The sequence below is a fragment of the Cyprinus carpio genome, chromosome B5, assembly GCF_018340385.1.
Source record: "Cyprinus carpio isolate SPL01 chromosome B5, ASM1834038v1, whole genome shotgun sequence".
NCBI classification, from domain to species: Eukaryota; Metazoa; Chordata; class Actinopteri; order Cypriniformes; family Cyprinidae; genus Cyprinus; species Cyprinus carpio.
Window position 1 is genome coordinate 10842734 of NC_056601.1, and position 11247 is coordinate 10853980.

Sequence of the window (11247 nt, forward strand, 5' to 3'; positions counted from 1 at the left end):
TGGGTGGAGAAAACCTTACATGTGACCCTAAAGAGAGCGTAAGTCAAGCCCGGCTAGCTCAGTCGGTAGAGCATGAGACTCTTAATCTCAGGGTCGTGGGTTCGAGCCCCACGTTGGGCGATTACTTTATTTGCACGCTACACTGGCGGCATTGTTCTGTGAACAATAACTACAATACAAACAAAACAACAGAATAAGGTGCCGCTGAATAAAATGTTAAAGGGATGTCTCACCCGAAATGAAAATTTACTCATCCCTCACTTTGTTGTGAACATGTATAGCACTGGTCTGTGGTACATAAAACGTGTTTCTTTATCGTTTCTTTTATTTATTTATTTTTTCTTACAATGGAAGTCAAAGGTAACCAAAACCGTTTGCTTACCAACATTCTTCAAAATATCTTCTTTTGTTTTCCACAGAAGAAAGAACATCATACAGGTCTGGAAGGGCATGAGGGTGAGTAAATGATGTCAGAATTTAATTTTGGGGTGAACTGTCCCTTTAAGACTGTTTAACTCAAAGAGTTGAAGAGACTTGAATTAACTGAAAAACCTGATTATCAGATTTGAATGAAAACGTAAATAAAATTTGATTATCAATTTTAAAATTGTATTAACTTTACTATAAAAATGTAAATAATTGTTTTTAATTTAACCCCCCTTTTTATTCAAATGTCAACTGGGGAAACGTGTCACACCATATGTGTGTGTGTGTTTGTGTGTGTGAGCGACCACAAAACCAGACAAAAGTGTCAGTCTAAAAGCTGAATAAATAAGCTTTCCATCGATGTATGGTTTGTTAGGATCGGACAATATTTGGCTGAGACACAACTATTTGAAAATCTGGAATCTGAGTGTAAAAAATAAAAAAATTGAGAAAATCACCTTTAAATTTACAAAATATTTTAATGGGACATGATCTTTAATTAATATACTAATGATTTTTGATATAACAGAAAAATCGATAATTTTGACCCATACAATGTATTGTTGGCTATTGCTACAAATATACCTGTGCTACTTATGACTGTTTTTGTGGTCCAGGGTCACATATAAGCATTTTGATGTCAAATTTCTGGACAGTCAATGTTGAAACAGCAATACTAACATAGTATTTATTAAAAATTAAATATGTATTTATACATCTCATGCATGGATGACACTTTAACCACATACAAAACACATCAACACTGTTTTTGTGTTTATTACCATTGTATGTAGATTAATAGGGTTGACAAGTAAAAACTCTTATGGAAATTAAGAGGGAATTAAGTCATGACCTGACTGCTGCTCTATACACATTTCTTACATTTCCTCAACAAGGAATACAAAACTGCACAAGATCTTAAATTAGAAAAACGTCAGTTTATTAAAGTGATTCAATTCCTTACTTGATTTCACAACTGAAGGTAACAGTAGCTGGCACAAGACAGGAGGAGGTAGATGATGCCAAAGCCTGAGCCTTGAACTGGCTGTATCTTTAGAGTGTGCAGGTCAAAAATACATCTTTGCTTTTGTAATATAATACACTAAATCTGAGAGTCTTGAACTCCCTATGGGTTCACTCTAGTGTGGACTGCAGAGTTCTACGAGTCTTTTGGCTAGGTTTTCTTTCTTGCTCCAATATTCCCAGAGGCCTTCTCCTCCTAGAGGGAGTGTGACACAAGAAATCATCGATGGTCTGCTTGGTGATCTGGCCGGCCTCCTCTAACGGTCTCACCACCTGCTCAACCTTCCCCTCCCACAGCCCACCAACACTCTTGTTCTTCAATGAACTAACCTAAGAGAGCAAAAAGGAACAGGGACATGGGAGAGGAAAGCATCTGATTGCTTTACAATCTGTCCTGGTTTAATCTAATTATTGCTTTTCATACAATAGGTGTTTGGCTTCTGTATTATAAGCTGAGGGTCTGATGTTCCATATTTATATATATATATATATATATATATATATATATATATATATATATATATATATATATATATATATATATATATATATATATATATATATAAAAATATATATAAAACCTGTCAAGTTTTTGGACAAGTAAGAAAACCTTGAATTTAGCTTAGTAGACAGATATAAACTACTGTTCAAAAGTTTGTTTTTTTTTTTAATCTTCAAAAGTAAGATGTTTTTGAAAGAAGTCTCTTATGCTCACCATGGCTGAATTTATTTATGATGCAAAAATACAGTAAAACTGTAAAAAATCAATTTAATGCATTTTTGATGAATTAAAGTATTATTCTCTTTAAAACCTTTGAATAGTAGTGTAAACTGTGGTGTCTTTACAAAATGAAACTTTTAATTCATTTCATTTTTGAATAAAAGTATTACTCTCTTTGGACCATTTAAAATACATCACAGAGTACACCTCCAAATATAATGAGTCTGCGTTTTGATTTGTTTTACATAGCTAACATTGGTGATTGCATAATTCCATGTGTTAGTTAATAGTCTTGATGACTTTACTATTACCTTTAAATGTAGTAATAATCATGAGGTGTAAACTAGGTGTGTCCAAACTTGACTGGTGTATCTGATATCTCACCACTTCCTGAGAGAACTCTGGTTTCTTCACAAACACTTGAGTCTTTGACAGTAGGGCTGTTGTGAGGGCAGAGACTGCTTCTTTCATGGACCCTTTCATAGCCAATATGAGAACCTAAAAACAGAGCAGTTAACATATGCAAGCTCTTTCAAAGGCTGATTTAGATAAACACACACACACACACACACACATTTACCCTTAGGTTCTGGCACAGCCGACTTTCCGTGTTCATTACCTGAGAGAAGAATGCCTGGGCTCTCTCTATATCATTCTACAACATATATCAGGTAAAATGAAAAGTACGTGATTTACTGTTAATGTCAAATTATATTATACTGTATTTAACATAGCATATTCTTAGTATATCAAAGATGCAACATTGTCTGTGATTCAGTGGCAATTACACAATATCTGAATGCCTTTTAACAACTATATCTGATATTACACCAACCTACTCAATTTAAGGCATTACATGCCATACATTTATCCTTTAATTTGAAATTAGATCTAGATATTTCAGTCATCTCACCTGTTTGAGAGCAAGAGCAGCTGCAAAGCAGTAGGCATGTCAAGGAATGATGCTGCCTTTTGTCTGACCTTCTTCCAACAGGGTCAAACAGATATGATACGACTTTGAGGTATTCTGTCAATCCCAAGATACAGAAATAGTTTATAAATGATACTTATTAAATTCTTTTGTAGTGGTCATTATTTGAAATTATGGTGAGAAGCTACTGTCCAAAAACAAGCCAAAACATTGTACCTGTTTAGAAAAATTGAAGCCATTTTATTGTTCTGAAATTAGTTTGTCTTTTCTAGGATTCAAGTAACTCTTTGTTGATTCTTAATGGCTTTAATACAAACTAGCATACAATACTTTCTTCTACATTGCCTTTACCAGTTTATAACAAGTTGCAAAGGCTAGCAAGAAGGTATCTTTGTTGAATGGCACTCCTTGTTTTTTCATTTCTCCCAGCACCTCCAGGCAACCTGTGAGAACATCATCAGTGACCCACATCACATAGACTGAAACCTTGGCAACAGACAGACCATTTTGCATTTTTGCAGATAGGAAGCAGCATTGGTGAAGTATTTGATTGTGGTGATCGATTCCCTCATGAATCACAAATAAGCATTTGTCTCAATGGCATTTTCAATTTTCGGATGTTTCAGCTCTTTATTTCATACAAATTTTTTGAACCAACAGCAAGGGCAATGGGAGCACAATACAAATCGTATTACTTGTTTCATACTCCAGCAGAACGGAGAGATAAGCAGAAGAAACTTACTTTTGTAACACTGTTTAGTGAAAATCATGACGATAGCAATATTAAAGGATGTAGAGTCTGAAAAGAATCCTTTGAGAGTCTATGCAAAAAAAAAAGAAGGAAAGACAATGTCAAATCTCACTACAATTCATGTCCATAGTCATGGTGTCAAATGTGTGTTCATTTTCACATACTGGATCTCTTAGTGTTCTGGCTCCCAGCTCCTCTAAACCCAGCTAATAGCATAACCTAACTTGAATTCACCAAATGCCATGTTACAATTCTCTTCATGGTACCTGAAATGGACAGAAATTAAAAGTTATAAAAAAAGTGACATTCAGGGTAAATGAGAAAATGACATTTAAAGGTGCACTCATTGCCTTTAGTTTATGTTGCGATGGCCAATAGGACAGTTGCAGACATGTGAGGCATGAATATTGCAATAGCATCATGCATCACTACCAGCCATGATTCATTAATTCCACAAGTCAAATTATCTGATAGCAGAGATAATGATATAAATGAATTAGTATTAAGCTGGTCATGTGATTTCAGCATGTCTGCTACTATGAGGCAGCCCACTATCATGTAAAATAAAACTGCTTTTGATATGACTGCAGTCTAAATGCAATCTCACATGGGTGTAAATGTTTTTAAACATTTTTGATAAGTTAATTTAATTTATTTTATTGAGACAAATATGACTGATTGCACCCTTAAAATAATGATATTCAAACACCAGAAAGTGGTACAAAATTATTTAAGTCATACTAAATGATGCCTGCCTTTTGATTTTGACACTTGGTGGGTAACAGCAAGTTTCCTCTGCTGAAAATCCTGCAGCTTCACCACATCTTCAGACAAGAGATAACGTTTAGCTAAAAGGAACAGTTTCTTAGCAATTGTTGGAAAATGTCTCCGGTTACTATTGTAACCTTGGTTCCCTGAGAGTGGGAATAAGACATCACGGAGACATTTCTCCATTATTGGAACTCCTTCCCTTCCAACCTTTCTGAAGTCCTATTGGCTCACGGCAGTCCAAATGACTGGCAACTTTGTTGCTACGTATGCAAATCGCATGCAAATACTGACGAGCTCAAGAGGCAGTATAAAATGCAATGTATGCGTCAATTACATCAGAATCTAATACTGAACGCTGCTTAGCTGGTCGAACACGGCAACCTCCATAATGTCTCGTTCCCGCTCTCAGGGAACCGAGGTTACGATAGTACAATAGACATTCCCTCTCGAGCTTTCACGAGACATCACGGAGACAATTCTCCATTATGGGAACGATGTTCAATCCCACAGTGAGAGAGGCTACGAGCAGCCTGTACAAGTCACATACTCAGTGAAGATAAAACACACACACACACACACACAATTCCCAATAACCAATAGCGACACCTGTAGGCGGGCTCGCAGCTGATGGATGGAGATAAGCCAATGAGTCTGCCTAACCCATGGCCTGGGATGTTCACTTTGTCGCCATCAGCACGAAGTCCATCGCCGCATGCAAACCCTTAATGGCCTCGCAGTGAGGGCTCCGCCCTCCGCCCCCTGCAGGAGCTTCGCCTGGAAAACCTGCAGCATGGCCTGCAGCGCAGAAACCACCTCGCCATCAGACGCATACACTTTATTAGCGAGGCGGGCGGTGGTCCGAGCCTAGGGTCTTGGCTGCTGCAGGACACAGGTGTGCAGAAACGGTCTCCTCAAAGGGGGAGAGCACATGTACCCGTGGGCCTCCACCCCATCCACATGGGAAAAGATGGCCTGTGTGGCAGAGTGGACACTCATCCGATTGGGACGTAGACCACATTTTCACCAGCTGCTCGTGTACGTCAGGGAAGAAGGGGAGCGACGCCCTCGAGTCAGCTTTCCGGGTGGACCTGAAATACCAGCAGTCGAGCTTACTCCTGGCAGGCTCCTTCGGAGGACTCCAGGTAAGCTCCAACTCCTGGACAGCCTTTGACAGGACCTTCATAAGCGCATCCTGGAGGTCTGGGGGCCCCATGCTGTCTGGTTGATCAGGCTCCGATCCCACCCAATCCTCCCTCTCCAAGGCCGAGATGGACACTGAGTCATCCCCCTGCTCCTGGCCAAAGGACACTAACTCTGCGATATTGGAAAGAGGGTGGAAGCATTTCTCTGGGAAGGAAACCCGGGAACGGGGCGACCGTTGGGGTTGGCGGAGCAGTAAGACGATGCTCCCGTCACCAGGAGAGGGAGGGCCCACCGGCAGTGGGCCTCACCCTGAATAAGCCGCGAGTCACATCGTGGCAGGTCCAGAACATTCAGGTGGGCTGATCCGATCAATGCCCACAGTAGGCTTGTCCAGCGCCGCCTCAGCATGGGCCAGGGCCAGGCATGCGACGTAGTGGTCATGTTGATCCAGCGACTCTATTGGTCCTGCGCAGATCTTGCAGACTGTAGCCATAATGAATTCAGCAGGTACTATAGAAGATTCTGACATAATTGTCGCGTGCAATGCATTTTATACTGCCTCTTGAACTCATCAGTATTTGCATGTGATTTGCATACATCACGACAATTGGTCAGTAATTTGGACTGAGCCAATAGGACTTCAGAAAGGCTGGATGGGAAGGAGTTCCCATAACAGAGAAAAGTCTCCATGATGTCTCTTAAAAACTCTCAGCAAACCCAAATGTTAAGCTGTATCAGAGGGGCTGTCATTTGTTTGACCACCTTCATCACATTTCATTTAAACCCTGCTGAACAAAAATTTAAACAAGCTCATTTGGTTTTTAGCGGGTTATGAGCATTTTTACCTGATCAGGCTGGAAGCAAACTTAGGGTTTGGCATTTTAGGTTTGTTTCCAGCAGGACAGTAACACAGACAGATAATGGAAATAAAAACGACAAGTTACACATGAAAAGGAGGGGGAGAGTCACAAATAATTCAGTCCTCATACATTTTCATCTGTGAGGACAACAGTGTTGTAATCAAGTCGATATATATTCTCTACACTTGGGGGGGTGGGGTCCATGTTGGTTATATATTCTCTATATAATCGTGTTTGTGACGAATACAACTCTTGATTCTTGACTTCTAGCGCCAACTTTCTATAGTACGTTCTCAGCTCGTTGGCTAAAGCCAGCTTAAACAAGTACCAAAATTATGCGCATATTACCTCCATGTCGACATTTTAAGCAGTCTGGTTTAATGGCTCCTCGAAGCACGGCAGCTCTGGAAAAATCGGTCAGCAAAATACGAGCGCAAGCATTCAATCCCCGCAACGCCATGTCTGAACCTGTTTTTATACAGTCTATGGTCTGAACTCACGCAGCAGTCGGAGTGTACACTTTCTATCAGTACTGAATATAAGGATGAATATTTCAGCAGCTAGAATTATTTAGATATATTTGTTACAACACATATTCTTAATTTTAAAATACTTTGAGAAATTCTATATATTATTAGCAATACAAACAACTAAAAGTATTTTACTAACCCCGGCACCCCCATTTTTTAGGTCGAAATAGAACATTCCAATGTGGCGCTGTCCTGTCAACCGGAATGTTTACAATGTGAGAATTACGTTATTTCTTTTAAGAAAGGGAAACGCATATTAATTTTTAGACCGTGTTTCGATTGTGAATGTGGACGGACTTTTTCCACCAGTGGTTTAAAACGCTTTGCATTCTTTTTACTGATAATTTACACCCTTCGTCTAACACTAGATTTTTTTAGCACATACCCTAACATTCACAGGGGATACATACAACAGAAAGAACAATGTGTGACTCAGGTTGATACAAAGCAATAAAATACATACACAACCAGAATACAAAACACAATAATATTGTACTAAAATAACCACGACAAAAAAATAATAAATACAAGTAAAATAAATAAAGAGAAAAACAAATAGATAAAAACTTAACATAAAAATCTTTTAAGTAAATAAATTAACTAGAATAAATAATTACGCATAAGAATGTCAACTTCTAAGTATAACCCTATACAGTCTATGGTTTAACTTAACATTATATACAGTATATCTATGCCATTGCCACGGCAATCAGCAGATGGCGCTATGGACCACAGACTACTCACTCCTTTGAGCTAATTATTAGATTTCAATTGAGGAATACAAAACTGTTTTCGAGTTAAATTAATTAAGTTAATAGCATGTTTAACGGAGACAAACAGATTTGTCTATAACTAATATAAGATGATTCAATTAATTGTTTTAATATGTGCACTGATAGTTGAAAGACAAAAGGACGTTGATTTGAGACATATATGCCCTAGTTAGACTTAACACTGTCTTTCTGTCTGTAGTTGTGTTGTATTACAATGAAAAGAAGAGCTATTAGTGAAGAAATAAAAAGCTTAATGTGTGTCTTTGCTTCCCTCGCTCAGCTGTTCTAACCACAGAGCAGGAGATAATCAATTATCAGCTGGATAATTGCCCAGCTTCTTTTCTCTGCATTGAAAGGTCATCATTAATGGCTGCGTGACAGCGTTGTTCTAAATAATATGCCAGAGTAATACATCATGTGTGACAAATTGTTCAGTTGGGAAATTTTGTAAAGGCAGGTCTGATCTAAATTATTGCATGTCTTGTGTATTGAGACATATTATGCCTAGAGTCATCCTGTGAGGTCAAATGCACAGTTGCTATCTTGATTTAAATGCAATTTATTAGATAAAAAGTCACAGAATCCTTGGTGTGACCCTGTAGATTTTGATGTTTGTGGTGTAGATAAATGCAGATGAGCATTATTTTAAGGGGTGTAGGTCACTGAAATTGGCTCTGGGATTGATGACTGTACAGGATTGTCAGGGATTGAATTTGTGGCTCTAGCCAAGGGCATCTTCTCTGTTAAGATGGACATAGTGCTCTTGTATGATAACTCATTCTGACGGGTGTATATTTCCATGCTTTCTATACAAAGGTCCATGCAAAGAGTAAGAAAAAATAAAGACGTATATGTAAAGCATATAAAGATGACAGCATGACATGACCATAAATTTTAGATAGTTATTTTATAGGGGGATGTTTCAAAAGACTTATGAGCTGATTGGATGTGAGAAGGAAATTGAAATCTGATTGCTTGCAGTTCATATAACTGTGTGATCAATTACAAGAAGTGCTGACAATGCAAACAAAGTGGGGATTTTTTTTTTTTCTAGATGGAAGGAAAGATCTGCAAGTAAACATGTTAATGTGTAGCTATACTTTAGGGACAAATTTGTCCTCAGATGTGAGATAAATCAAACAAACCTCCCTTTGGAGAAAATTCAGAGACGTCCTTTATTTGAAAGTGACTCAAAGAGTAAAAAAATGCAATACATTTTTATTTAGGGGTTAGTTAGTACTTTGGTTTATAAAACTGTAGAAGCCTGTACTTGTATATAAAATGTGTGTTTGTGTGTGATATATGTAAGATGTTAAAGATAGACAGTAATAGAACGCTGATTATGTTATACCCATAGACTGTATAAAAACAGGTTATACCTAGAGTCCTTGCGTGGTCCTGGTGGGACTCTGCTGAATGTTTCCTTAGCAACAGCACCTCACCCCATTCAGCTGAGACCGTCTTCTGCCCAATTGGAGGCTGACTCTCAAGTGCACTAGATTATTGATGAGATCCAAGATGGAGGTGTTAAGAAGATGCTATGAGAATAACATGGCTTATAACAGAAATTCAGGACATTGTTCAGTTTTCCTGCCTTGTGTTCACTTATATTAGAGAAATTACAATACCATTCGAAACAGACAGCTTTGCAGCTCTACCGGTGTATTTCTTGCGATTCTTTTTTTTTTTTTTTAAACTAAAGCGTAGTGTGAGTGACCACATTACAGGTTTAATGTAGTGCTTTCTTTAGCATTACCCAATGAATAAAATGTTGTTGAGCAATAACGGCTAATATAACAGTTTTTGGTTGGTTGTGTGCATTTCTCAATACCTACAGTATTTTACATTTTGAAAAGCCTGTAATTAAATTGTGAATTTTCTTCTTTGCCTTGCATTCAGTGACAATTCCTTTAAAATCTCATGAAATATTTTGTCACTCAGTCAACCAGAACTTTAATAAAAGCCTATTTTACTAATTTTTACTTGTTGAACATAAGTTTAAATGATACTGAAATAGAAAATGTGTGATTTACCCTACTACATTGCTTGAAAAATATCCAAGAACCTTAAAGATCTGTTGTTATCCTGCTGTTATCATATTCAGTGTTTTCAAAGTAATTTTGTTATAAGTGACAGTTTTTATTGGTGAGACTGTTTGCTACATGATTTATATGATAGAGAGAGAGAGAAAGAGACAGATAGTTTTAGTTTGTACTTCATTTACTCCTTAACATTAAACCACACAGTTGTTCTAAAGTCACTTTAGGTTCCATGAACCATCTGACCTGCATTGATCTGCTGACATCATGCTCAGATACATAAAAGTAATAGCATGCTGTGACCCAGACATCTCACATTGAACTAACAGCCAATGTTATTTCTCTGGTACTTTTGCCGCTAGACATTTCCATTTTGATTTACTGCTACGGTTCTGTCTGGGTTTGAAAAATGCCTGCAGTGCCCAAGTCATTATTAGTTAATGTCCTCCATGGCATAAGGGCAGTGATGGCATGGTAGACTGCCAGGCCAGTGACCATTCTGTGTTCCCTCAGTCAAACAGATGTTAATGCAAACCAGTGTTGATGTACTATAGCAGCAATGCATCTTATGTTCAAGAGTACATTTTCAGTGTTTTTTTGTTGTTGTATAGAAGCATGTAATATTGCTATCCTTTTATTTAAATTAAAAGCTAAAGTTAAGTTACGCTCAACGTTTTACTCTTTTTGTTTTGAAGACTAAAGTTTGAATGCACAAATTACTTGCCTAAATCCTATTTATTTTGGCTAAATTTGGTCAGAGCCAGACTTCTAACCAGAATCAAACATATCATCTTTAAAGTTCAGGCCTGTTTTGTAGCCAGTTAAACTCTGAGAAATGCCTGTGAGCAACCACAAGAACACAAATCCACACACACACACACACACACACACACACACACACACACACACACACACACACACACACACACACACACACACACACAACACACAACCACATTTTGTGGACTGTGTGAACTAGCATACTCTACAAAAAAGAACACAGAGTATTTTCCACAAAATTATTTATTGTGGACTAATTTACCCTCTTTTTAAGTGTAGTTCCATTTACATCAAACACTCCATAGTTGGGAAGAGTTATCGCACACAAACATCAGAAAAAGCACAAGGTAATACTTTCACTGGAGACTATCTTCTAGATATGGGATTAGGAATGAAAAGAGGAAAGATGCATGTTCACAAGATATATATTTCATACACAACTGCAGACATATTCTTACTAGCACCCGAAGGTAAGCGAAGAGAACCAGAGGGATTGAGA

General features: G+C 37.8%; 1 non-coding gene and 1 pseudogene across 1 annotated transcript; one reads left to right on the forward strand and one right to left on the reverse strand.

The window, feature by feature from the left end:
• Positions 1-47: 47 nt before the first annotated feature.
• trnak-cuu lies at positions 48-120 on the forward strand. The gene has a single exon. It is a non-coding gene; the product is annotated as a tRNA-Lys (tRNA).
• Positions 121-1100: 980 nt separating this feature from the next.
• Positions 1101-7173, reverse strand: LOC122137353 (annotated as a pseudogene).
• Positions 7174-11247: the final 4074 nt, after the last annotated feature.